The sequence below is a fragment of the Schistocerca americana genome, chromosome 9 (genome assembly GCF_021461395.2).
Source record: "Schistocerca americana isolate TAMUIC-IGC-003095 chromosome 9, iqSchAmer2.1, whole genome shotgun sequence".
NCBI classification, from domain to species: domain Eukaryota; kingdom Metazoa; phylum Arthropoda; class Insecta; order Orthoptera; family Acrididae; genus Schistocerca; species Schistocerca americana.
The window spans coordinates 203,128,602-203,135,431 of record NC_060127.1 but is presented as its reverse complement, the minus strand read 5'-3'; the positions used below and the strand labels follow the sequence as shown (position 1 = coordinate 203,135,431).

General features: G+C 42.8%; 1 non-coding gene across 1 annotated transcript; it reads right to left on the bottom strand.

The window, feature by feature from the left end:
• Positions 1–816: 816 nt before the first annotated feature.
• Trnaf-gaa lies at positions 817–889 on the bottom strand. The gene has a single exon. It is a non-coding gene; the product is annotated as a tRNA-Phe (tRNA).
• Between the last annotated feature and the right edge of the window lie 5,941 nt (positions 890–6,830).

Here is a 6,830-nt window from a genome sequence, read left to right as displayed (position 1 = left end):
TATTGTACACGAACAATAAACAAAATTTCCTTTTCTGCCAACCTTCCAGGTGCTGCAGTTTTAAAGGCCAGCAGAGTGTACCGAACGATGGCGTTTGGCGGGAGGGGAAAATGAATCTGAAATCTGCTTTTGTCAAGGTAAAGTAGAGTTATCGATGTATCTCCATCGTTTTTTCATCAATCAGTACCAATTAAAATATCGCGTTTTGGATGTAACTTGCATCAAAAGTCTTATTTACACAAAGAAATGTCAAAAAATTAATAAACAGTGTCCTATAGAATCACTATTGGTAGATTAGTGTACGGAAGCTATCGCACGCGATGTTACTGCGAAAGAAAAGTGGTTCTCATTTCCACTGTATGTCAGTAATTTTAAGCATAAAAAGGAAACAAATAGTGAAGAACCGTATGATTAGAGGAAATACAAGTAAAATGGCAGCCTCGAAGATATTTGGATAATTAGAAGCAATTTTATGTCGTAACCGAAAGTGTATGTTGTATTACATCAGAAACTTCGTTTGTTTTGTTTCTTTTTGTGACTACGATTTTCGCACCCACGCAACTTTTCTGAGCAGTTTCCTCCGAATACAGTAACTGAACTGAGAAACTATCTCGATTTTCTCGTATCTGTTTTTTAGACATTTCGGCGCCACGTAGTTGCTAGACATGTATTTTGTTTTCTCAAATGATGCGTGGAGTAGTGCTTGTAAAAACGTAACGTAGAAGCACAGCACATAACCCCTGCATATTATGTAACATTATTCATTATTTGTTAATTACTTTATCTTTGTCTATGATTAATTCGAATTAAAATGTATGCCGAAACCCGGGATCGAACCAGGGACCTTTAGATCTTCAGTCTAACGCTCTCCCAACTGAGCTATTTCGGCACTTGGTGACATATTATAATCTCTATAGTTAGTCCGAAACTAGTCAATGAGATATGTTACTATAACGAACTTCTTTTAATATTTTTGCTCAAAAACACCATGTAACAAGGAGACTATACGTCTTTGTCGGCAGCGCCCACCCCGCCTGACTTCGTGCAGAGGCGATCGATGGGATGCAATAGGACTTTGCATTCTGGTAAAAGAAATTCCTATCTACAGAAGAATTACCGATAAGTTTAATTGCTGTTCATCTGTCGGAGATATCCGCGGCGCATTCCACAAAACCGCGATCGTGCGAAATCCTACTGGCGCTCTCCATGCTTCAGTTGTTTCTTGACCTTTGAAAGCCTTTTAATTGGGCACTGCGAATATACCTATAGTATTAGCGTACCTAAATGCCTCCGAAATATCAAGGTGAGTTTGTAACTGGGATGAAAACTTCTTGACACGAAGAATGCGGCACATTAGTTACGACTAGTAAATGCTGTTCCCGACGGGCAGGGCGCTAATGCAGCAAGGATATCCGATTGGGCCACTATTTTTCGCACACCAAAGATTTGTCGTTCAATAATGAGTTTAACTGCAATTGTTGTTCCTCAAAGACACTGTATGAAGAAAAGATGCTGAAAACGTTGAAAGAAATACTGAAATCATTAAATGAAAGAAGCCTATTGGCTTACTAATTGAAAGAATATTTACAATTAAAATTACATTTCGAGAAACAAAGCATATTACAACACGGCAGTGAAACTAGAATATCTCTGTGCATGCGAATGCCTAGCACTGATTAACATGTTAGGCAAACAAAAAATATTAGAAAGAAAAATTATGAGCAAAAGTTATACGTCCAATAAGAAGCAGAGAAGCCTTAATGTTAAGAAGTAATAACGAAATATCGGTACATCAAGACACAGAAGAAAAACAAAAACAGTAGGAAAACAAGACTACTATTTCGTGTACATTTATGTTGAACAAAAGATCAAAATAGTTGCTCGCCAAAACATTCACTAAACAAAACGAGTATGCTCAGCAGTAGATAACTCTTGCCACGAGTATACTTCTTTACCGGGTATTTAGGATGGAATACAGTTAAAAGACAAGCGATATAAACGAGTCCCAGAGAACATCGCGTAACAGTTCACTCCTGGATCCACTACCGTTGAATTGCCAACCTATGTCCGGTATGAGACAATGGGTCCCGACGTCCATTCGCACTCATAGTCCGCAAACACGCAAAACGTCAATTTCTCTTTTTTTAAATTTTATTTCCGGCTCTGTCGATCACTTAAAGCCAATTCACAGTGGCCGTCACGTCACGTCACGTCACGTCACGTTACGTTACCTCACGGCACGACACCGTCAAGGTTTCTCGGAACAAAGTTTTCACGGCTGATGTCATCTTCTATTGTTGATCATATAACCCGCAAGCTCATTTCCTTCCTATATACAGCCATGCTCGCATTCTTGTTACCTCGTTTCATCGTGCTTTCGTTAAGTCATAGTTTTCGTGGTTGATATCAATCGGTATTCTACATCTTTGTTATTCGTTCTTTGTTACTGTTCTTTGGTACACGTTATAAAAGGAAAACAGTTGAGTACGACCATGCAAGTTGAGATGACGTGACGTGACGTGACGTGACACAATGTGAATACACAGCGACGTGACGGCGCCATTATGTGGCAGCCAGTGTGAATTGGCCTTTACTGTCACAGTACTTGTAACGAGTAACTAAAATCGGTACAATTGGCGTTCAGTTGAAATCGACCGATTAAATATGACGCGAAGCACATTAAACTGCGCTGTGGATCCTTGTGTTACTACAGCCTTTATTTGCCATTCATATTCGTTGGCTTCGCAAAGTCAAACTCAGATCATCAACCTACACTTCAGGCTGCTCAAGAGATCGGTCTGTCACCACAACCAAATCGACCAATTTCCACCGGACATGGCCCTTAGGTTATCTGAGAATACTTGACGACCACGCCCAAAGTTACATATGTTGCCATCCATTTGTCTAGAACCTGCGCTCATACATCCATTATGTATATCCCTGTGCAGGAGAGATTTTGATTGAAAGTCGCTCTCTGGGTCTTGGCGGGTTCGAGTCCCGCTCTGGCACAACTGTCACCTTTCAGTTGTACAGCTGATGATTGCCCGTATACGTAGCTGCGTATACATGTCATGTTTCTCGTAACGGCAATAGTGGCCGCAGAGCCTGTTCCTTTGGACGTTCTGAAGAACACAGGTACTGCAATATGGTATTTTCCGCAAATGATAAAGGTCAGAGGGGTACGAAATTTTATTCTGTGTTTAGTTCTCTTAATTCTTCTATCAACATGAAATTTGAACTAATGATTATTTTTCTTTTATTTAAAAAAAGGAACGACATATTTCTTGGATGGCATCCGAACTCTCTTAAAAGACGAGTACAGTGCTGTAACGCTTGTCCCATTTCCATTAGGACTGGTTGTGTGGAATTCCAAACTGAAATTCTCTCACGTGGCGAGTTGCAGCGTTACGATCCTTGAAGTTTCAACGACAGCTGTACAGTAGGTTAAAGCGTTAGCAGCACTGCATCAGGCGTCCTGGACGCGAGTATAACAGTACGTACCTGACGGTCGTCGGGAAATGCGACAGAGCAGTGAGTCATCGTCAAGTTCTTTTTGTGTTTGTGGGCAAAAATTCGTCGAATTAGACCCAAATTCCTATAGGGATGTTCCTCTTCGCCCCAGCGCAGACCGTGCGCGAGTGTTTGGCCAGCAAACGCATCACAGTGGTGGATCACCCGCCTTACTCCACGGATCTGGCCCCAGCTCACTTCTGGTTACTCTCCAAAGTGAAGTTGAAAATGAGAGGGCGCCGTTAAAACGCAGTTAAAGACATCCAAGGAAATTGTGCTGCAGTACTGAATGCAATTCCAGAAAAAGACTACAGTGACGGTTTGAAAACACTTTTAAAACGATTCCAACAGTCCATCGATGCAGTGGAAGACTATTTTGAATAAATCCAGTGATTTTGTGAACATAGTCCGTGACTTTTAATTTTCATAGCTCCAGCCCCAACGGAACTGGGACACACTGTGGATTACCGAAGAACCTTTTCGCAAACAAAATCCACGACATTAGCGCCATCGCACCCGAGATCTTCTATTCTGAAGAGCCAAAGAAACTGCTACACCTGCCTAATACCGTGCAGGGCCCCTGCGAGAACGCAGAAACGTGGCATGCACTCGACTAATGTCAAAAGTAGTGCTGGAGGAAATTGACACAGTGAATCCTGCAGGGCTGTTCACAAATCCGTAAGAGCACGAGGCCGTGCAAGGCATCCGAGATATGCTCAATAATGTTCATGTCTGGGGAGTTTGGTGGGCAGCGGAAGTGTTTAAACTCAGGAGAGTCTACCTGGAGCCACTCTGTAGCACTTATGGTAGTGTGGGGTGTCGCTGGAATTGCCCAAGTCACTCGCAATGCACAGTGAATGGATGCAGGTGGTCAGACAGGATGCTTACGTACATGTCACCTTTCAGGCACCTATCTTTTTTTTTTTTTTTTTAAATAAAAAGAACTTCATTGGTCATAACATTCCACAGTAGTACATAATTTTCAACTGACATTTAAAAGTAATAAAACAAACTAAACTTAATTACTGGTTCCTTGACATTTTAGAAGAAATCAAAGTCTAAACCAGATAGTGATGTTCTTCACTTGAACGTATTTGTTTTTCAAAGATCAAATTGCCTCTCGTTTCTTCACGTTCTGGATCGCATCACCGAAAATGGAGTTCACACGACGGTTATTCTGAGGAAGTTGGAGTATGTACCATAGTAATTATTCATGAGTAGTAGCTTGTGATGCTGGTCGGAGATGTACGTCCAAAAATCTCCTTCGCTCCTTTCTTTTACTGGACAGCAGGTAAAATACCGCGTGTCCCTTCAACCAGCTGACGGCATTTTTCTTCGAGGTGGGGTATAATTCTTCTTCCTGGTATAAAAGGCACGTTGTCGCCGGTCGCGGTGGTCTCGCGGTTCTAGGCGCTCAGTCCGGAACCGCGCGACTGCTACGGTCGCAGGTTCGAATCCTGCCTCGGGCACGGATGTGTCTGATGTCCTTAGGTTAGTTAGGTTTAAGTAGTTCTAAGTTCTAGGACCCCCCCCCCCCCCCCCATGAACCATGGACCTTGCCGTTGGTGGGGAGGCTTGCGTGCCTCAGTGATACAGATAGCCGTACCGTAGGTGCAACCACAACGGAGGGGTATCTGTTGAGAGGCCAGACAAACGTGTGGTTCCTGAAGAGGGGCAGCAGCCTTTTCAGTAGTTGCAGGGGCAACAGTCTAGATGATTGACTGATCTGGCCCTGTAACCCTAACCAAAACGGCCTTGCTGTGCTGGTACTGCGAACGGCTGAAAGCAAGGGGAAACTACGGCCGTAATTTTTCCCGAGGGCATGCAGCTTTACTGTATGATTAACTCGAGAGGCATGAAAGGGAAGCAGTGGTTGGGAAAGGAGTGAGACAGGGTTGTAGCCTCTCTCCGATGCTATTCAATCTGTATATTGAGCAAGCAATAAAGGAAACAAAAGAAAAGTTCGGAGTAGGTATTAAAATCCATGAAGAAGAAATAAAAACTTTGAGGTTTGCCGATGACATTGTAATTCTGTCAGAGACAGCAAAGGACTTGGAAGAGCAGTTGAACGGAATGGACAGTATCTTGAAAGGAGGGTATATGATGAACATCAACAAAAGCAAAACGAGGATAATGGAATGTAGTCGAATTAAATCGGGTGATGCTGAGGGAATTAGATTAGGAAATGAGACACTTAAAGAAATAGACGAGGTTTGCTATTTGGGGAGCAAAATAACTGATGATGGTAGAAGTAGAGAGGATATAAAATGTAGACTGGCAATGGCAAGGAAAGCGTTTCTGAAGAAGAGAAATTTGTTAACATCGAGTATAGATCTAAGTGTCAGGAAGTCGTTTCTGAAAGTATTTGTACGGAGTGTAGCCATGTATGGAAGTGAAACATGGACGATAAATAGTTTGGACAAGAAGAGAATAGAAGCTTTCGAAATGTGGTGCTACAGAAGAATGCTGAAGATTAGATGGGTAGATCACATAACTAATGAGGAAGTATTGAATAGATTTGGGGAGAAGAGGAGTTTGTGGCACAACTTGACTAGAAGAAGGGATCGTTTGGTAGGACATGTTCTGAGGCATCAAGGAATCACCAATTTGGTACTGGAGGGCAGCTTGGAGGCTAAAAATCGTAGAGGGAGACCAAGAGATGAATACACTAAGAAGATTCAGAAGGATGTAGGCTGCAGTAGGTACTGGGAGATGAAGGAACTTGCACAGGATAGAGTAGCATGGAGAGCTGCATCAAACCAGTCTCAGGACTGAAGACCACAACAACAACAAGTTCTAGGGGACTGATGACCTCAGACGTTAAGTGCTCAGAGCCTTTTGAACTATCTCTCGTTGGGAGCTGCAGCGTTACGATCCTCGTGTTTCAGCAACAGCTGTGCAGAATGTCAAAGCGTTAGCATCGCTATAGCAGACGTCCTGGACACGAATATAACAGTACATATCTGACACTCGTCGGGAAATGCGCTAGAGCAGTGAGACAACATGAAGTTTTGTGCTAAGTTTTGTGTTCGTTGGCAAGAACTGTTCGACTTTGACCCGAATACCTAGAGGCATAGTCCAGATTGCCCCGGCCCACAAAACAACGATAGTGCGCGTGTTTGGCCAGAAAACGAATCAAACTCCTAGATCACCCTCCGTATTCATCGGATTTGGCCCTAGCCGGTTTCTGATTGTTCTCCAAATTGAAGCTGCCAACGAGAGGAGCGCATTACCACGCATTTAACGACATGCAAGGAAATTGTGCTGCAGTACTAGATATAACTCCAAGAAAGGGCCACAGTGACACTTTGAAAACACTT